The sequence below is a fragment of the Natator depressus genome, chromosome 4 (assembly GCF_965152275.1).
Source record: "Natator depressus isolate rNatDep1 chromosome 4, rNatDep2.hap1, whole genome shotgun sequence".
In the NCBI taxonomy this organism is placed as follows: Eukaryota; Metazoa; Chordata; order Testudines; family Cheloniidae; genus Natator; species Natator depressus.
The window spans coordinates 7,062,586-7,084,601 of record NC_134237.1 but is presented as its reverse complement, the minus strand read 5'-3'; the positions used below and the strand labels follow the sequence as shown (position 1 = coordinate 7,084,601).

Sequence of the window (22,016 nt, the reverse complement as noted above, 5' to 3'; positions counted from 1 at the left end):
GGTTTAATGTACATAATCTGGAAGCTTTCTAACTCAGAAAGACAATCACAAGCCCTGCAAGGCCCACTTTATTTAGAGATTAGAGGCTGCATCAGGCCAGGCACAAATCTGAGGGCATTTATCCTTGGGCTTGTCAGAGTAATTTACAGCGGCTGATTACTTTACAATGGTAGTGCGGAGACGTAGCTAGCTGCACAATAATATTTGAGAAGGGCTTGATTAAATAACCAGTCACCACCCTTTATGCTTTGTTTATATGCTGTACCCTTTTCCCCTTCCCTTTCATCCGTCTGGTTAAAATCGCACGATCTCGGTGAGCAGACCCTCATCGATTGTAAATTGGCTTCGCTCCAATGATTTACTGGAGTAATCCTGATTTACATCAGGTGAGGCTCTGGCCCCATACCTTCTCCTATGTTGCTGTGCACATTCTGGGAGCTACTTAAAGCAAATAAATTATTAATAATAGCAACCCAGTGAGGCTGCTAGGCTGCTCATTATTATTATTAATAATAAATATTGAATCCGTTTCACTTGCAGGATCAGGCCCGGGTGAATACTGCATAAATATTAGTAGAAGCTTTGACATTAATTCATTTTGACTGTGACCATGCCCACTGTGGTCTATTCCTTAAATATTGTAGTAAGCAAATTTACAGGCAGGAATAATTGCCAAAATGTGCGACTCTTGAAGAATATTTGAAGAAAGTGATCTTTTTGGGGGGGGGGGGGAATGAATATTCACATTGGCACCCTCATCCTCGGAGGTATGCTCATCCTGTGAGAGAAGCACAGAAAGGTTGTGTGATCTGTCTATCAAATGAAATATTTCAGATTGCACTTTTTGCAGATCTGAAGCAACAATAGAGAGACAAGGTGGATGAGGTATTATCTTTTATTGGACCAATTTCTCTTGGTGAGAGAGAGAAGCTTTCTAGCCACACAGAGCTCTCCTTCAGGTCTGAGAAACTTGCTCATGCCTGGTCTACACTACAAAATTATGTCAACCTAACTTACGTTGGCATACAGGCGATGCAGCTATTAAATCACCTGTGTGTGCGCACACTTGGCTCTTTGTGTCAGCAGTCCTCACCAGGAGTGCTTGTATCGATCAAATCAGGGGGTCTCAAACTCAATTTACGTTAGGGCCAGTGCCAGTCCTCAAATCCTCCCAGCAGGCCAATCATGTCACTGAAGATGGTGTTCAGAAAAGAAAACGTGTATATTGTATTTTTTATTTCGAATTTCTTAGAAATAATAAAACTGTCATACAACTTTATACAGTTTTTTGCCTGCCAGAGAGCTTTTAGTGTTTGCCAGACACCTGGCAGTGCTTCAACTCTGTCAGTTTGCTGATGTTTGGCCAGTGACTGAGCAGTTGAAACCTTCAGGATGCAGCAAGGTGGGCATCGGATAGCTGTGTTCGGTATTTTGACTTGTTTATATTCATTGTGGAAAAAAGTGAAGCCGCTTCCACGGCTGACTCTGCCTGGCAACTAGTGATGCTGCCTCCATGACTGACTCTGCCCGGCGACTAGTGATGGTATCTCTCTCCCTCTCCCCCAGCCAATGGGAGCTGCGGGGGGCGGCACTTGCAGCAGACAGAGCCAGCAGCGTGGCTGCATGGGTCTCTCCTCCACGGGCCGCAGTGGGGAGGTTCTCAGGCTGCAGATGGCCCGCAGGCCGGGGCGGCTTTACCAATTTTGCCGCCCCAAGCAGTCGCCGCCAAATTGCCACCGCCGCAACAGCGGCCGAGCCCCCGCCCCCAGAAGAGCGGCGGAGCTGCCGCACAAAAGCCACGGCGGCAGGAAGAGCGGCGGAGCTGCCACCGAATTGCCGCCGCGGGACCCGGCCTGCCGCCCCATTCTCATTGCCGCCCCAAGCACCTGCTTGGAAACCCCTGGATAAAATTGTCAGTGTGGGACATTGTGGGATGGCTCCCGAAAGCCAGTAACAGTCAGTGTAAGCAATGAAGTGTCTTCACTGACACTACGTTGGCCTAACTACATTGACCTTGACTCTACACCGCTCATGGAGGTGGAGTTATTAAGTCGGCATAGCTGGCATAAGCTGCCTTGCGTTGACCTAACTATAGAGTAGAATAGGCAATAGAGAGGCAATTACATCAGCCACTGCAGTAATTATATCAGCTGTTCATGTCCACACTATCCTCCTTCTGCTGGCAGTGCGCATCCTCACCAGGAGTGCTTGCATCAACTTTAGTGGGGCCTTGTGGAGGGCTGACCAAGGCGGCGGGGCTCCGGCAGTCAGCCCCATGTGAGTCTGAACGCTCCAGCTGTCAGCACGGAGTGGTGGGGCTCCAGTGGTCAGCCCAGATTGGTGGGGCTCCAGCGGTCAGCCCAGAGTGGGGCTGACAGCTGGGCAGAGGGGTTCCAGCAGTAAGCCCCGTGGTGGCAGGGCCGACAGCTCAGGGTGTCAAAGGCAGCAACAGGCAATGTAAGAAACACAGTGGCTACAGAGACACGGCATCAACCTAACTACATCGACCTAAGTGCTACACTTCTTATGGAGGTGGAGTTATTAGGTAGGTGTAGTGGGTGACTTACATCGGTGGGAACTACATTTTATTGTAGATGCTTACAGAGTTAGACATCTGATGTAAGTGCCTCATGTAAACCTAACTCTGTAGTGTAGACCAGGCCTTAGAGTAAGTTTCCCCCACGTGAAGAAGAGCTCAGTGAAAGCTTGTCTTACTCACCAACAAAAGTTGGTCCAATGAAAGATATCACCTCCCGCACCTTGTCTCTCTGATATCCAGGGACGTCATGGCTACAACAACACCGCATGAAGTACTATTAGTCATTTGCAATGAGGGGGTGTGTGGCTGCTTTGTAGCACCCCTGTTCACTGCTGGCACTCCCTGCCTCAGTTTCCCTCCTGAAAGTTGGTCGCCTCAGCTCTCCACACCAATCTATGGTGTAGCTGTGGCTTAGCCCACCAGCCAAGTCACAACAAACATAGCCCCTTCCAGGGTGCAAAGAGTCCAAACTGAAAACTCTCAAACAAAAGGTCACAGTGCCCTTCAGCCGGCTCTCCGGGCCCTGCTTCCAGTCCCTCTTCGGCGCTCTGTGCCTTGTGTCCTATCTGGCTGTTATAGAGCCATGGATCCACAGCCTGGATCCCCTGGCATACCCTTTTCCTTGCACACCTCGGCTCAGGGCCTACCATAGGAGCAAGTGAGACAGACAGACAGATAGCCTGCTCCCTGTGGTTCCAACTCCAGACTGATCTCACTCGCATACCTTGATAAGGCCCAGGTGTCCATTAAGGTACCACCAGATGCTCCTTAGTTCTGCCCCTTCAGGCTGGGAAGCAGCTAATTAATTATGGCATAGATATGACTGGCCCTATCTACCCTTAGAGGGGCCAGTCACGTTGTGACATGCAAGGAATCCATAGGTCACTAGGAGACAGGGTTTATGCCAAGCTTTGCTACTAATCAGTTGTGTGACCTTGGGCGATTCGATTTGCCACACTGTCTCAGTTTTCCCATCTGTAACATGGAGATAATGGCCTGCCTTTGTAAAGAGCTCTGTGATAAATGGACAAAAGGTTCTATACAGGAAGTTATTATTAATTATTATTATTAACTGACTCGTAGAAACCATGATGATTTATGATTCAATGGACAATTCATGAACAGAAAACAGGGCAAAGTCTAACAAACAGATTGCTGTCATTCATGGTATTACTAGTGCTCTTCAGGATGAAGAGTAACATGGACTTCTCAGAACTTTTATGAGCTGTGACTTAACAGATATCATAAATGAAAGGGCCTAAACAGGTGAACACCCAGGTGCTGCAGAAAGTGACCATGTTGCATCAGTAGGTTGCGCTCTTCCCTCCTTGTTAGTATAAGCTTAAGGTCCAGCCACAATATGGGGTCTTGTGTTATAGAAGAAACTGGATAAAATTTTCAACAGCACCTATATGACTTACGTGCCTAAGTTTAACTGACTTTCAGTGGGACTTAGGTTCCTAAGTCACTTCAGACCTTTTGAAAATGTGATGCACTGTCTTTTAGGTGAGATGTAAAAACAAGTCACTACCTACTTGTGGCCATTAAATGCCCAGTGACATTTTTCACAAGAGTGAGGTTAATCATAACATGGCGTTCACGTTCCAACTTGTATAACTATATTCCCTCTGCTTTTCCAAATCAAGGCAATTTTTTTTTAACCTCCTGCACTAAACTGCTGTACAGTGTGGTTCTAAATTGTCAAACATTTGCCCTCTTTCACTTCAAATGTAGCTACATTTTACTGGCTGATAAAGTTATCCTGTGTATAGTTTGTACATCAGCTCATTGACTTTGTAAAGTGATTCCCAATTCATCTGGGTGAACGGCCCTAGATATGTTGCAGAATTATTTATTTAGGTAAAAAATGTGGTTCAAGTTTTGCCCATCTGTACATTGGTCCTAATGAGTTTCTCCTTCGGTTAAACCTTGCAATGAACCCTTTGTGTGACTTCCGATCCAACACCCATGTGGGTCAGACTTGCAGAGCCGCTAGACACTGAGCTCTTTTGAAGTTCTGAGCCCCATTGTGGGTGCCGAACACTTTTGAGAATCTGAATACAGAATAATAGAATCATAGAAATATAGAGCTGGAAGGGACCTTGAGTGGTCATCAAATCCAGCCCTTAGTGCTGAGGCAGGACCAAGTAAACACACACCATCCTTGACAAGTGTTTGTCCTACCTGTTCTTAAAAACCTCCAATCATGGGGAGTCCACAACCTCCCTTGGAAGTCAATTCCAGAGTGTAACTACTCTTATAGTTAGAAAGATTTTTCCTAATATCTAACCTAAATCTCCCTTGCTGCAGATTAAGCCCATTACTGCTTGTCCTACTGTCAGTGGACATAGAGAACAATTGATCAAACTCCCCTTTATTACAGCCCTTAACACATGTGAAGTCTATAATCAGGTCCACTCTGGGTCTTTTCATTCAAGACTAAATAAGCCTGTGTTTGTTTTTTTTTAAAAAATCTTTCCTTATAGGTCAGGTTTTCTAAACATTTTATTAGTTTGGTGGCTCTCCTCTGGACTCTCTCCAGTTTGTTCACATCTTTGCTAAAGTGTGGTGCCCAGAACTGGACACACTACTACAGCTGAGTGCCAAGTAGAGTGGGACAATTACCTCCAGTGGCTTACACATAATACTCCTGTTAATACGCTGCAAAATATTAGCCTTTTTTGCAACGGCATTGCAGTGTTGACTCATATTCAATTTGTGATCCACTATAACCCTGATATCCTTTTCAGCAGTACTACCACCCAGCCAATTACTCCCCATGTTTAGTTGTGCATTTGTTTTTTCCTTCTTACATATAGTATTTTGTACTTGTCTTTATTGACTTTCCTCTTGTTGATTCCAGATCAATTGTCTAATTTTTCAGGGTTGTTTTAATTCTAATCCTGTCCTCCAATGTGCTTCCAACTCTGTCCCCACCCTAGCTTGGTGTCATTTGCAGAGTTTATCAGCATACTGTCCACTCCATTATCCAAGTCTTTACTGAAAATATTTAATAGCATTGGACCCAGGGTTGACCCTGGTGATTTCATGTAGACCACATTTACCTAGTTTGCTTATGAGAATATCATGTGGGACTGTGTCAAAAGTCTTACTAAAATCAAGATATAACACATCTACTTCTTCCCCGCATCACTGGGCCAGTAACCCTGTCAAAGAAGGAAATTAAGTTGGTTTGGCATGAATTGTTGGTTTGGCATGAATTGTTCTTCACATATCCATGCTGGCTATTCTCTAGGTGCTTACACATTGATCGCTTAATAATTTGTTACAGTATCTTTCCAGGTATCAAAGTTAGGCTGACTGGTCTCTAATTCCCGAGGTCCTCTTTGTTCCCCTTGCTAAATATAGATACGATGTTTGCCCTTCTCCAGTCTTCAGGGGCCTAACCTGTCCTCCATGCATTCTCAAAGTTAATTGCTAACAGTTCCAAGACTGTTTCAGCCAGTTCCTTAAGTACCCTAGGGTGAATTTCTTTAGGCCCTGCTGATTTGAATACATCTAAATTATCTAAATATTCATAGAATCATAGAATCATAGAATATCAGGGTTGGAAGGGACCTCAGGAGGTCATCTAGTCCAACCCCCTGCTCAAAGCAGGACCAATCCCCAATTAAATCATCCCAGCCAGGGCTTTGTCAAGCCTGACCTTAAAAACTTCTAAGGAAGGAGATTCTACCACCTCCCTAGGTAACGCATTCCAGTGTTTCACCACCCTCCTAGTGAAAAAGTTTTTCCTAATATCCAACCTAAACCTCCCCCACTGCAACTTGAGACCATTACTCCTTGTCCTGTCATCTTCTACCACTGAGAATAGTCTAGAACCATCCTGTTTGGAACCACCTCTCAGGTAGTTGAAAGCAGCTATCAAATCCCCCCTCATTCTTCTCTTCTGCAGACTAAACAATCCCAGTTCCCTCAGCCTCTCCTCATAAGTCATGTGTTCCAGACCCCTAATCATTTTTGTTGCCCTTCGCTGGACTCTCTCCAATTTATCCACATCCTTCTTGTAGTGTGGGGCCCAAAACTGGACACAGTACTCCAGATGAGGCCTCACCAATGTCGAATAGAGGGGAACGATCACGTCCCTCGATCTGCTCGCTATGCCCCTACTTATACATCCCAAAATGCCATTGGCCTTCTTGGCAACAAGGGCACACTGCTGACTCATATCCAGCTTCTCGTCGACTGTCACCCCTAGGTCCTTTTCCGCAGAACTGCTGCCTAGCCATTCGGTCCCTAGTCTGTAGCTGTGCATTGGGTTCTTCCGTCCTAAGTGCAGGACCCTGCATTTATCCTTATTGAACCTCATCAGGTTTCTTTTGGCCCAATCCTCCAACGTGTCCAGGTCCCTCTGTATCCTATCTCTGCCCTCCAACATATCTACCACTCCTCCCAGTTTAGTATCATCTGCAAATTTGCTAAGAGTGCAATCCACACCATCCTCCAGATCATTTATGAAGATATTGAACAAAACCGGCCCCAGGACCGACCCCTGGGGCACTCCACTTGACACCGGCTGCCAACTAGACATGGAGCCATTGATCACTACCCGTTGAGCCCGACAATCTAGCCAACTTTCTACCCACCTTATAGTACATTCATCCAGCCCATACTTCTTTAACTTGCTGACAAGTGACCTGTTCTTTCCCTTTTGCGACTTATGTTTCTTCTCCTTTGTTGTGAATATTAATTGTGTTGTGAATATTAATTGTGTTGAGAATCTGGTCACCATTAACGTCTTTAGTGAACAATGAAGCCAAATAGGCATAAAACACCTCACCTTTCAGGATGTCACTAGTCATTAGCTCTCCTTCCACGCTAAATAGAAGACCTACACTTTCCTCCATCTTTCTCTTGTTCCTACTATATTTAAAGAACCATTTCTTACTGCCTCTTATGTCCCTCGCTAGGCGTAACTCAATTTGTGTGTTAACCTTTCTGATTCTGTCCCTACATCCTTGTGCTATTCTTCTGTACTCCTCTTTAGCAATTAGTCTGTTTCCACTTCTTGCAGGATTCCATTTTGCTTTTCAGGTAATTAAAAAGCCTCTTACTATTCTTATTTTTCCTTCTCATTGGGATAGTTCACAGTTGTGCCATTAATATTGTCTCCTTGAGAAACTGCCAGTTCTCCTGAACTCCTTTATCCCTTAGATTTACTAACCTTATCTACCAGTTCTCTGAATTTGTTAAAGTCTGCTTTTTTTGAAGTCCAGTCTCCTTATTCTCTTGCGCTCTCTCCTTCCTTTCCTTACAATCATGAAATCTATCATTTTGCGTTCTTTCCACCAAATTGTCTTCTATTTTCATATTTACAACCAATTCTTCCCTGTTGGTCAGAATCCCATGTAAAATGGCTGTCTTCCTCCACTTTCTGACACAAAAAGTAGTCCCCAACACATTCCGAGAACTTACTGGAAATGTTGTGTTTTGCTGTACACCGTATGCTTGCCTTTAATTAAAATAGAAAGATTTTTTCCCTCCTTGCTGAGCTTTTCTGTTCCTTCTGATAGTTATAGCTAGTACATACTAAAATTAAGCCACACAAGCACATCTCCAAAATAAGTGTTTGAGGCAAATTGTAACATCTCCTTGTCACTTTATGGATATCTGTGTTGTCACTCAATTTATGTTCTAATACTACATTATTACCTATTACCATAGTTGTTAAAAACCTTAATTTTCTTGCCAGTGAAAATGAAGAAAGACAGGGGTTTTGACATAAATACCATTAAAAGAACCATATTAATGTGACAGACTATTGCTTCTGTATGGCAGACTGTGAAATCTTATGTGAGCATTATAGAAAGATCAGTTAACTGTGTGTTCATCCTTCTCTTGTGACTTGGAGGTGCAGGCTCTGTGTTAGTGGCTGGAGAGAGACAGGGAAATTGGAAAGAGGCCAGTGATTGTCACCACAAAAAGAAATGTTTCCCAGAGCAGAACACATTTGAAGGGGCTCTCAGCCAAGATTTTCAGAAATAGGGTGCTAAAATCTGACATCTTAGGGCTGCTTAGGCACCTCATTAAGTAATCCTGGGTTAGATTTTCAAAAGCATCTACGTGATTTACGATCACAGGTGCTGAGTCAATGGGACTTGTGCTCCTACGTCACGTAAATCTGACTAAAACGTACACCTTGATCTTCATAATGAAGATGGACCTCTCCTACTGGGAAAGGTCCAGCTATCTCTGTGTATTAGGATACACATCTAACTGTGAGTGAAACCCATGTCCCACCATTATCTCCAACTCAGACAGTGAATAAACTTGTTCTGCATGTTTGATCAAGTATTTCAAGGATAAACAAAAGGAGTACTAGTGGCACCTTAGAGACTAACCAATTTATTTGAGCATAAGCTCAAGGATGTTCATGAACAAGCAACTCATAGATTAAGACTCAGAGAAGGCATCAAGAAGGCTGTAAACTGTTTCCCATTAGTCAACTGTTGCTGGATCTTTGTTACGTTATTTTTCTGTGACTTAGTCTGATAGCATTGTTGCCAGTGCCATGTGTTCTCATACATTCTGAGTCAGCTGCAGGGAGAGTATCTTTATTGGCATCTTTCATAGCACTGCTAGCAAGAGGCTGCTGTGTTTTGGTCTGGGACTGTATTCTGCAGTAGCAGAGGGATAGCCCTGGTGTTCTACAGCTGTCTACTCCTTTTCCAGCTCCATTTATTGGGGGTCTGATTTTGATCATTCTTACACTAGTTGTAAATCAGCATGATTCCCACTGACTTCAGGAGAATCACTGGTATTTTACACCAGTGAAAATAAGATTAGAAGTGGGTCCTATGATCTTATGCAAGGATTTGCCCCTTCTTACCCTGTCACTCTGTCTGCTAATGCCTCAGGAGAGGGCTTGGGAACAGTTTGCTCAGTACTGCCACTCCAACACTTCAAAAATCACAAGTCAGGTCTGACAAGATCACGAGATTGGCTTAAAAATCATAAGACTTACAAATAATAAATCTAGGATTCTTTTTATTTGCCTTTTTGTGGTAGAATGTTTTGGGGTCCTGTTTTCAAGCTGATCATTGCAACTACAAAGGAGAGAAATTTCCTTTTTTTAAAAAAAAATGAAAGCCAAAATGTTCAGGTAATTATCCAGTTCCATTAGCTGAGGCTCGAACAAAGCCATCCAATTGCGTGAGACAAGAGCTGGATATACTGTAGCCTTCCATTACTCTAAGTGTACAAAATGAACAGTAGAAATTGGCCCTCCTGAGAGTGTTGGGGAAATAATTTTGTAACAACAGCTTTGTTTTTCCAATTTTCAAGCAGAGTCCTCAGTTTGCACCACTTATTATTATTTGTACTGTGGTATCCACCCAGAGGCTGCAGCTGCGATCAGAACTCCCTTATACTGGGCATTGTTCGTATGCAGAGTAAGAGCCCATCCCCTACCATGAGAAGTTTACAATCTGAGGCAACAAAGGGTGGAAACAGAAGCACAGAAAGAGAAAGGTCACGCAGAAGATCACAGAGCGGACTAGAAGCTAGATCTTCTAATTCTGAATCCAGGGCCCAATTCATTGGACCACATGGTGCTTGTGATAAATGCCTTTTCATCTGTGTTAGGTAGGTCTACCCACTGCATAGTAGTACAGGACTTAGATTATCCACATTTCTCCAATCAATGGGTATGTGGCTGGGTGCTATTCTGTTTCATGCATCCTCATTCACAATGGGATGCCACAAAGGCAGCAGACTTTGAGAAAGCTAAGAAATACAGATCCATGAGTGGCCGTGTTGTTATGTTGGGACTCGTGGCTGTTGTGCATTGGGGAATTGGGCCCTGACAGTGATTTATTTGTCAATGCACTGCCCTGACAGCCAGATCAGTGAGCGAGCAAACAAGAAATAAAAGACCACAGGGGGAAAGAAGGTTGGGTTTGAAATTGTTCTCAGAATTTTTAATAAAAAAATCAATTGCTAAGCAAGGAATTATTGTGTAGTGTCCAGGGCTAGGCACATCGAGCTGAGCTGAGAATCAAAGTCGTTTATCTTCACGTCAGCGATTGTGAACAGAAACAGGAGAACAATATTTTTTACTTGAAAATTCTAGGCCGATCGGGTTGTTAATTTGATTTCACCACTAACAACAGAGTGTGCCTCAGTTACCAGCACTATCGGTTTGCAATTTCAATTTGCACGTAGCAGCGTGGCCTACTTCTCAGAAAAGTTTCACTTCACAAACCTCCTGCTACAAGCGATGAAAAGAACTAAAAAATAATAGACAGCTGTGGGTAAGAAAGATGGTCCTTGTGGAAAGACACTGGGTTGGGCCTCAGAAAAAACTGTGTTCAGTTCTTGTCTCTGCGGCATTGCACCAAACACTTTAGCTCAGATCCACAAACAATTGAGGCTCTTAACTCCCATTGATGTCAGTGGATGTAGTGTTGTAGCATTGTCGCTCTCAGGATATTAGAGAGGCAAAGTGAGTGAGGTAATCTTTTATTGGACCAACTTTTGTTGGTGAGAGAGACAAGCTTTCGAACTACACAGAGCTCTTCCTAAAGTAGCCTGAAGAAGAGCTCTCTGTAGCTTGACAATTTTTCTCGCTCACCAACAGAAGTTGGTCCAATAAAAGATATTACCACACCCACCAGGTCTCTCCAATTGATTATTCTGGACGTTAGGAGCTTCAATATCCTTGTGCATAGGCACCAACTTCCCCACTTTCCTCTGGGTGCTCGACCCCCCATTCTGCCCCCGGCCCCACCCCACTCCACCTCTTCCATGAGGCCCCCCTGTATTTTTCAATTCACCTCATACAAGTACTGTAGTGCAATCTCTTTATTGTGAAAGTGCAACTTACAAATGTAGAATTAGTTATTATTATTAATTATTATTATTACTATTTACATAACTGCACTCAAAAACAAAAATAATGTAAAACTTTAGAGCCTACAAGTCGACACATGAAGGGGCATACAAATGTTTAACATATCTGGCATGTAAATACATTGCAATGCTGGCTACAACAGTGCCATTTGAACGTGTGTTTCAGGTGACATTGTAAATAAGAAGCGGGCAGCATTATCTCCTGTAAATGTAAAGAGATTTGTTTGTCTTCATGACTGGCTGAACAAGAAGTAGGACTGAGTGGACTTGTATGAGGTGAATTGAAAAATGCTAGTTCTTTTTTACAGTACAAATATTTGTAATCAAAAACAATAATATAAAGTGAGCAGTATACACTTCGTACACTATGTTGCAACTGAAATCAGTATATTTGAAAATGTAGAAAAACATCCAAAAATATGTATCATACATTTAAATTGGTATTCTACTATTGTTTAACAGTGCGATTAAAACTGCGCTTACTTGCACCTTTTAAAAAATCTAGTTAATTTGTTTTAACTTAATCATATGTATTAACTGCGATTAATTGACAGTCCTACTGCTAGATCAAAGAGCCCTTCAGTATCAAAAGTCTCCTCAAGTAGGTGCTTTTAGACCTGATGAAATCACTTCTTAACCTTCACATTGATAAGCTAAATACTGAACTTCTGAAGTTCTAGTCACATCCTCATTATTGAAAACAAGGGCCCCTGAACATCCTAGGCACACACTTCCACATGGACAGTCCAAAGAAATGTGCTGTGCACTAAACCAGGAGCACCACAAAGCTGCCCCTGCGTGCCCTGCAGCGTAGACAGCACAGAAGTTGAACTTGGGACAGCCATAGTAGCACGCAGAAAGAGGGAGCTGCCAAAGATACAGCAATCCTGCTGTCATTTACACTTGGTGTATATCTGGGGTGACTCCACTGAAGTCCGCGAGGTGCCTTGAGAATTACGCCAGTGTAACAGAGAGCAGGTTTAGGACCAATATGTCCAGGAGATGGAATCCAGCCAACACATATAGCGGAAGTGCAAGGAGAGCATAAACGAAAGCTGTCACAGCCAGCTGTTAAGTATATTGTGTTGTGTGCGCGTGCTATTGTTACTATGGCAACAGGGGCTGCTGGGAGGGCCCCGGTGCTTATAAAGGGAAGCTGATGGGACTGTCAGGCGGGAAATCTCTGGTGCGACAGAACAATACTGGCCTTTAGACAGGATAATGTGAGGGGCTGGATGTCCAGAGCAAGCACAATGGTGTCCTCTTGCCACACTGTGCATACAGTGCTGTGTTGGCAGGGAGGGGGAAAGGGAACAGGGGCGCCCGGTACTCTCCATCAGCCACTCCTCTGTGGAGAAGGGGCATGTTGAACCCTGTCTATTCTAGCATGGGACATGGCTTCTCTTTCCAATACAGCTATTGTTAATCTCCCCCTGTGGTTATGGGCATTGGTCACTATATCTCCCACAGCAGTTGGAGCCTAGTCCTTGCTGTCACATAAAGTCTGCTAGGTGACAGCTTTGCCACTTGTCCCAGCTGAACTATTCCTGTCCCAAATCCTTCCTGCTTCTCCGTCACTGTGGCTTTTGTGCTGTTAGTAGAACCAGCCTGTGACTTGACCAGTCATGCACCTTTTCAGTGGATTCTGTGTATGTTCTTGTTGAGGTTCCCTGACAAAACATGCCCATAATGTGCTCTCTGGATTCCACCAGTTGCTACCTGCGCACTGGTTATGTACACTCTTCCGGTGGGATGGCTGAAAGTAGGTTACACAAACCTGTGTCTGATTATTGTACTGCAATTTTTTTTCCTGTATATCATTTCTGTTCCTGTTATTGTTTGTTTGGTTTGTTTATCTGGGTTTTTTTTTTTGCAGGACAAGGTAGGGGGTTGGTTGGCAGCAGGTGAGATGAGAGAGAGGTCTCCACATCACAGTCAAGAAATAATTGAGTCTCTTCCCTGTTCATTTTTATATTCTCCTCCTTCAATTCAGTGGTTCTCTTTTCTCATGTTACAGCAGAGGTGCTGAATGCTAATAAAGACATGTTAGGCTAATGCCAGGAAATCATTTTAATATACTATATATCAGCATGAAATAATTAACCTACTCTGGTACTTATTCCAGGTACCTAATTAGTCAAACTAATATATTACCATTAGGTATTTTTCAGGAGCTTATGGATACTTAAAAAGCCATAGTTCCAATATATAGTCTAACTAGAGGGGTGGCATCGTCATTAAAATTTGGAATCAAGAATGTTTTACACATACAAAAACTTTATTTGAACCTTCTAACTTACGAACAAGACTACATATTCTTATGTACCAGTAGATGGAACTCCTTACATTAACTATCTACTGCAACTGGTCAAAAACATTGTCAAAACTTTTGTTTGTTAAAGAAAAATGGCTTTTTTCACTAAAGATAGTCATTTCATTTGAAATTTTTCAGTTTTTCAACAATTTTTTTTTCATTTGGGAATACTGAAAAAAATGACAATGTTTTACCAAAAACTTGAAATGTTTCAGTTTTAGAAGGGAAACGTGAGATTTCACTTTTTGATCAAACTCTAGAAAAGTTCCTTTCCAGTTCCCCCCCCCCCAATATCATTTTGACTACCTTTTATCTACACAGGCACACATATCTCCTTTATGCAGCACTCAACCCCATATCAATAATCAAAAACCTCAGATATACAATACGCCAATTCCCTTGAACAGCAGATTCAATTGCCAACAGAGCTGACTCAGTTTTGATCTTTCTGGGGAACTGTAGATACTTTGGAAACCATGCAGTTTTCTCTATATGGGCCTTTCTTATTAAACCTTAAATGTGATTCTATTCTGAAAAGTTGTGATGTAAAAATGGCACTTTCTTACTCAACAGACCACATCCATGTGTGTATTCAGAGGCATATCCACTCACTTTAGTGCTAAAAGTAAGGGTTTATTTTTTACGCTTTGTACTCCTTCCTATTAGCTTTTCAGAGGCAAAACAGCTAAGAGGGAGTGAACTGGTTTTCATTCTTCTTGTGCAAGGATCTTGTCAATTCTTCACTAAATTCCAATCATTCCAGCATTGCCAACCCCAAGCGCGGAAAAATCATGATTCAGGCCCCCCAAATCATGCAGTTCTTTTTAATCGCCTTCTAGTTTTTGAATCTTTTGAGTACACTTAGTTTACATTTCAGGCTTTTTTGTCCCCAAGGGGCTAGATATTTACTTATAATTACTTGATTCCAGGAGCTGGGGGTTAAAAAAAAAATCACAAGACTGGTGATACCATTGTAAGAGTTAGCAACACTGCATGCATATCTGTGCAACCCCCCTAAAGCAAATGGGAATGCACAGGTGTCACTGATTCCTAGACCTTCCAAAGCATTTAGGGAATTGTACTGCTGTATGGTTGAAATATACCTGCTCCTGTATTTTCCACTTCATGCATCTGAAGTGGGTTCTAGCTCACGAAAGCTTATGCCCAAATAAATTTGTTAGTCTCTAAGGCGCCACAAGGACTCTTCGTTTCTATTTATATCAGTGATATTGCCACTGTTAGACAATTGCAACAAATCTTTTACAAAGCATGTCATGTAAGGTGGCAATGGAAAAGTTATGGTTTGGTAAATATGATTATCCTGTTTATATGCATGTATCGTTCTTGTATCTGAAGTTATGAATATTGGCTATATACATGTATCATCATTGTGTTTGTTCCTGGGGTAACACCCACAAGGTAGTTTACATCCAGTCTAGCCAGCACATTGTGAATGGACTTTTCAAGCTTGATTGGCTGTTAAGGGCACTTCACTCTCACAATGGGCCATAAAAGAAACTCATTCCACTCAGGTATCTCTTCCTGCTGATGCCTCAGCCTCCAAGGGCCAATGGCTGCCTCCTGGGACTCGGCAAGCCATGTAAGGACATTTGATATTCTTATGTGACCCTGGACTCCATCCTGGGCCAGTAACTTTCCACAAACAGAGGCTGTGAGCTGTGTTTTGATCCACTAAATTTCCAGGCACATGGCAAAGGGTATAAAAGAGTCCTGAAATGACTCCATTTTGTCTCTTTCCTGCTCTGATTCTCTGGATTATGGATTTACCACTAAAAGGAGCATACTGGACTATGGACAGAGGGCCTTCCAATCTTTTGGAAGTTACCTTACACTTTACAAGCCAGCAATCTATAACATCATTGCTACAAACCTGATATAAGACCACTGTCATGCTTGTATATATTACAACATACAATAATGGCATACATTTTATACACATTGAATGGATCTATTAACCATTTGAGCTCTCTTTCTTCTTTTATTTTATTAATAAACCTTTAGATTTTAGTTACTAAAGGATTGGCAGCAGCATGATTATTGGGTAAGATCTGAGTTATATAGTGACCTGGCTCTCTGGTTGATCTCTTGAGATTTGAAGCACCCCTATATGTGATGAAATTGGTTTTCAGTAACCATTCATCACAGAGTTCAGTGTCTGGGTGGTGAGACAAGAGCTGGGGTGCCTAAGGAGACTGCGTCTTTCATTTCTTGTTAACTAGTGTGGTGAGACAGAACTTTACTTTTGTTACTGGCTAATGATAGAATAACCACCAGTTTTTGGGTGGGTCTGCCCCATTTCTCAGTGGTTTTCCTAAATCCGGTATTCTCAGCTGTGTCTCACTGAGACATGGTGACATTTGCTATAGTCAGCAGGATCTACAGAATCAGGTCAATTAAGTTTTGGATCAGAACCCCATGCTATTCAACGTTTAATTTTGATATTAAGAGTGTAAAAGGTTAAAGATTAGTTACAAATGAGTGAGGCATGATCATATGAGGGTCTTGACAGAAAACCCTTTTAAGAGCTGTGCTTACAAAAGGGGTTATCCTTTAAGAAGTAAGCCCCAGTTCCAGAACTAAAGAAATCTGCTAACGACCAGTGATCAGAAAGCCGGGGATCCACCTTCACCTGTCCCAGATGCAACTTCAGCAGAAGCATTAGAATGCACAAGCTGGCAGACAGGCAGCAGTGGGAGCATGAAAAAGAAATGACAGAACTTCGATTAAGGGAGAAACAAGAACTTGCTCAGTTGAAAAAAGCTGCTCACCAAAGATGAATGCTGCAGGTAGAAGCTGAAGAAAAAGCTGCCAGACTCAGCTCCAAGTCCTGGAAGAGCAAAAGAATGGCACGCCGACAGGTACATCTACCCAGCAATAAAAGATCCATGGTACGGCCACAGCTGGCCCGGGTTGGCTGACTTGGGCTCTTGGGGCTTTGGCTGTGGGGTTTTAATATTGCAGTATATCAGGCTCCTTTGCAAAAACCACACACACACACACACACACACACACACACACACACAGAATGATCAAGACCCCAGAGTAGTCAACAGGAAAACCAGGCATGGGCGACCTCAGTATCTGACCTGGCTTAGGTGCCTAACTCCAGAAGAAGATTCATGGCTGAGGATCCCAAGAGAAGAGAGGCACCTAGGTCAGCCAGTTAGGCACCTAAGCCCCTTTCCTTTCCCCATTCCCATCTCATTTCCTTGCCATGTCCTACTGGGTAGCTCAGATGGCTCCCCACTCAGCTTGCTGGCTTCTGAGGATCCCATTCTGAGGCATCTAACTCTCCGCACACACTATAAGGGGAGCCTGGGTGCCTAACTCGAGGTTGAGGATTATCCTAGACAGCAGGCTGCCTAGTGTTTAGGTTTTGCAGTGCTGAGCACAGCAGTGCCTATGTACTTTGGAGCATCTGAGCTGAGGGCCTACTCTGAAGACATTGGCAGCTGCACACACGTATCCGAGGGCTTAATTTGGCCTGCAGAAACTTTATTACTGGCAACGTTATGCAATAAGGAAAGACCCAATCTTGACCTACAGAGCCAAAGTTCAGTGTGTAATGCTGATTAATTAGGCTCCAAGTGAGGTGATGGATTCTCCATCACTTGAAAACTTCATATCAAGACTGGATCTCTTTCTAAAATTAGGCTGGAGCTCAACCAAACATTGTTGAGCTCGATGCAGTAATCACACGGTGGAAGTCTACGGCCTGGGCTATGCATCAGGCCACACTAGATGGTCATAATGGTTCCTTCTAGCTTTAAATTTGATTAATCTCTGACGCCATTTTTACAGTCAGCTTCCCTGGCACCACATTTCCAAAAGTAAGGTTGTTTCTACTCCCTGAGGAAGACACTCCCATGGTATGTTTTTCAACAGGAAGGATTTGATCTTCCATCCTTAGCTCTAATGTCCTCTCTCCTCCCCAAATTGCACTGTGTGTTGTGAGCTGATTGGACAGTCAGTGTTTTGAAAACATTCTGGGAGAAATCCTGGTCCCATTAAAGTCGGTGAGAGTTTTGCCATTGATTTAAATAGGGCAGGATTTTACCCTGTGTATTTAGTAGTGCTGCATGTATAAACACTGTAAAGCAAACTTTTTGATCTGGAAGCTGTTATTTAAAGGTGAGATTATTTGTGTTTATATCCAGGCAGACATGCCAAAACTGTGGGGGGGGGTGGGGGAAATGTAGAAATTGGGCTTGTTTTTGGCTTAATTGGCTTGTGGGTTGCTTGTTGGCTAGTTTTTGGCTTGTAGTTTGTTGCTTGTTTGGCTTGTAGCTTGTCGCTTTTTTTTTTTTTTGATCAGCAAGAGGGGTAAGAGGGGGCAAGCAGGGGCAAGTGTGGGGGGGGGGAGAGTCAGGGGTGTACAGTGGGCCCACCACAGTCCCAGACTGCACACCGGGGGGATCTGGTCGCGTAGAGTGTTGGGGTTCTTAGGGACTGGCTTGTTTGGGCCTTGTTTTGAAATGGGATTAGCTTGATATCTGGCTTATTGTGAAAGTCTGGGGGCTTATTTACCACGTGAAAGTTGGCAACCGTGTATCAGTTCACATCAAAATAATGCATTTGACCAAAAGAGTTGAATTAAATTTTAACAGGATAGACTCTACTGTGAATCAGTCAAAGTTGGGAGCCTTCATTCCTATTCTGCACAGGAACTAAAAAGCCAGTGATTTGAACAGATGTGATCTTGACAGGATTCCACTCTTTCTAGAATCTCACGTCACGCTCTCAGAAGCCAGCTGGGAGAATAGAGGAGCAGACTTCATGATATTCCTCTAGCGTTCTTGTATTTAGCAAGTGGGACGTGCAGTCCTTGTGTCACATTTCTATTTTTTTCTTTAAATAGCAAGCTGTTTATAATATTTTTTTTAAAAAAAAAGCCTTAAAAGCATTAAATAGCTTCCGCCCAGAGGATCAATGAGCAATCTGTCTCCTCAGTCAGCCCAACAGATAAACAGAACAAAGTGTAATCCCACTGAGAAGAAATATGGAAATACTCCATTTAGAGGTGACATAACTAACTACAATGCTCGTCCCTCAAGGCACTGATTAATTTAGAGGCGCTTTCACACTATATTTCAGGATTTTAATTAAGATGAGAAGAGTTGAATGTGTGTCCACGTGATTATATATATTTTCAGGAGAACCTAGTGGTTCCAACCAAAACTGGGGGCACCATTCTTCTTCTTAGCCAATGCAGAGTTTGCTAAGCCAAGTGTGGCAGCCCTACCTATGAGGCACAGACCCCCCTCAGACCACCATCCAGTCAGGTCTGAGAGCAGTTGTCAGTGATGTGTGACTGAAGTGGGATAGTTGCCCCACACCAGGAAGAGGAAGGGTTAAAGCATGCCAGAGGGAGCCTGCGCGGAACCTTCCAATTAGAGGGGGGCTCACTAAGTGAGCTAATCGGGAGATGGCTTGTTGCAGCGGCCCATCAGGGCCAGCAGGGGCCATATATAAAGGGCTGCTCAACAGAGCAGAGGGAGTCTCTCCTTGGCTTATGAGGGAGAAGGACTGGTTGCCTGGGAGCACCATGGCTAGAGCAGTGCTGGGCAGGGTAGCAGAGCAGAAGGAGCTTCTGGCTGACCGCTGCGAGACTGAGGCCCTGGAGGAAGGGCAGAGTAGATGTTAGGGCTGCCCCCACTTGCTCTGAGGGAAGTGGCCAACACAGACTGCAGTTTGCCCCTAGAGCAAGGGACTAGACTGGTGACTGCAGCAGGCCACTGAGGTGAGTGGCTGCACTATAGACTGCCGGTTCCCCGAAATGGGGGGAGACAGCAGAGCAGGGCACAGCTGGAGGGCCCTGTCCAGAAGAGGATGCCACGGTCCAGAGAGCGATGCAGGTCACAGAGTTGTGGAGACAGGAATGCGGGAGTAATGGCGAGCGAGACACCACCAGAGGAGGGCGACCTGCAGAAGGACTTGAGCTAATTCCAGAATGGCCAGCAGGAGCTGCCATGGTGGTGAGTCGCACTCTGCTGTAGTGACATTATCTGTCTTTGCTACAACTGCATGGAGGATCTTCTCATGGGCCCCAGTTGCAAAGGCTGGTTGCACATTGATTCTGGCTCACTCGAAATCAGTTCAGAAGGGCCCATGTGCTGCATGGCAAACCAAAGCCAGGTACACACATGGTCGGGTCATTTACAATAGATGGGTTTTTGATGTCAGCTGCAGACCTTTCTTCACACCACACCGACGTGACAGAGTAAGGTGGGTAGGGCGAATGGGCCCACGACAGTTGCCTCGAGAATGACTGCATTTTGGGGAGGCCAAAGAGATCTGTGTAAGCAATGTGTTAGGTGCTGTACAAACACATAACAAGACACAGCTCCTGCTCCAAAGAGCTTTATGTCTCAATAGAAATTACAGCCAAAGTTTGGCAAGGGAACCAGAGGCACAAAGGGAAGGGACTTGCTCAAGATCACTCAGTAGACTGGTGGCCAAGCCAAGAGTAGAAATCAGGTCTCCAGAATCCTAGTCTCATGTCCTAGCCCCTGGACCACATGAGTGATAAAACCTCATGGGAATATGTAAGAATGTCATAGAGTCAGAGTTTAGGGCCAGAAGGGGCCCCCAGATTATCCAGTCTGACCTGTGTCTAGCACAGGCCACTAACCCCCAGCCAGCACCCCAACAGTACCCCAACAAATCGAATTAAACCAAAGTATTACAGCTCCCAGGATACTAAACTCTGTGTGCCACAGGCAGAGAATAGGACAGGGCACCAATGCCTGAGGCCCCTGTAATAGCAGGGAACTGATTGCCAGAGAATCCTGGCAAGTGAACCATGACTCATATTGCAGAGGAAGGCCAACCCCCCCCCCGCCCCACACACACACACACACACCCAACACACCAAAACAAGCAAACAAAAATAAAAAGTCCCTGCAAATCTGACTTGTGAGAAAATTCCCTCCCAACCACAAAAATGGCAATCAGACCCTTAGCACGTGAGCAAGAATTGCCAGCCAAGCTGATGCAGTGAGCTGTAGCTCACGAAAGCGTATGCTCAAATAAATTGGTTAATCTCTAAGGTGCCACAAGTACTCTTTCTTTTTGCGAATTCTCAGTACCACCTAGAACACCAGCCCCACCTGTCCAGTGGCCCACTTCCAGTGTTACCATCTCTGATGCACCAGGGGAAGGAGACCAACTTCCCTCCCCTTGAAAAGTAGCCAGTTTGTAATCAAAATGGTGCTGTACTTGGAATACAATGATATTTCTTGTCAAGGTTCCTCCCCCACTCTGAACTCTAGGGTACAGATGTGGGGACCTGCATGAAAAACCTCCTAAGCTTATCTTTACCAGCTTAGGTCAAAACTTCCCCAAGGTACAAAATATTCTACCCTTTTGTCCTTGGATTGGCCGCTACCACCACCAAACAAATACTGGTTACTGGGGAAGAGCTGTTTGGACACGTCTTTCCCCCCAAAATACTTCCCAAAACCTTGCACCCCACTTCCTGGACAAGGTTTTGTAAAAAGCCTCACCAATTTGCATAGGTGACCACAGACCCAAACCCTTGGATCTGAGAACAATGAAAAAGCATTCAGTTTTCTTACAAAAAGACTTTTAATAGAAACAGAAGTAAATAGAAATAAAAAAAATCCCCCTGTAAAATCAGGATGGTAAATACCTTACAGGGTAATTAGATTCAAAACATAGAGAACCCCTCTAGGCAAAAACCTTAAGTTACAAAAAAGATACACAGACAGAAATAGTTATTCTATTCAGCACAATTCTTTTCTCAGCCATTTAAAGAAATCATAATCTAACACGTACCTAGCTAGATTACTTACTAAAAGTTCTAAGGCTTCATTCCTGGTCTATCCCCGGCAAAGACAGAATATAGACAGACACACATACCCTTTGTTTCTCTCCCTCCTCCCAGCTTTTTAAAGTATCTTGTTTCCTCATTGGTCATTTTGGTCAGGTGCCAGCGAGGTTACCTTTAGCTTCTTAACCCTTTACAGGTGAGAGGAGATTTCCTCTGGCCAGGAGGGATTTTAAAGGGGTTTACCCTTCCCTTTATATTTATGACATTTCTATTGGTCTGAATGTTGAAGCCCTGGTAGGGAATTGGCTCAGTGGCATTACAGAAGCACCATTTTCACGTAATCTTGGCACAGTGAGGAAATGCCTGCATCCCCCCTTCCGCTCTGTATAAAGCAATTTCCTGCTGAAACTTCAGACACTAAATAAAGCCAATCAAGTCTTGATTGCACATTGAAAAGTGGAAGCACTAAGATGAGGTCA

At 43.8% G+C, this 22,016-nt stretch overlaps 1 long non-coding RNA gene across 1 annotated transcript in view; it reads right to left on the bottom strand.

Moving 5' to 3' along the window:
* Window positions 1-21,584, bottom strand: part of LOC141985716 (uncharacterized) — a 61,137-nt gene extending 39,553 nt beyond the window's left edge. Inside the window, exons 1-2 of the long non-coding RNA XR_012638999.1 lie at window positions 21,543-21,584; window positions 16,514-16,684 (exon numbers count right to left, since the gene is read on the bottom strand). This is a non-coding gene — a long non-coding RNA (uncharacterized LOC141985716). The remainder of the gene's footprint in view (window positions 1-16,513; window positions 16,685-21,542) is intronic.
* Between the last annotated feature and the right edge of the window lie 432 nt (window positions 21,585-22,016).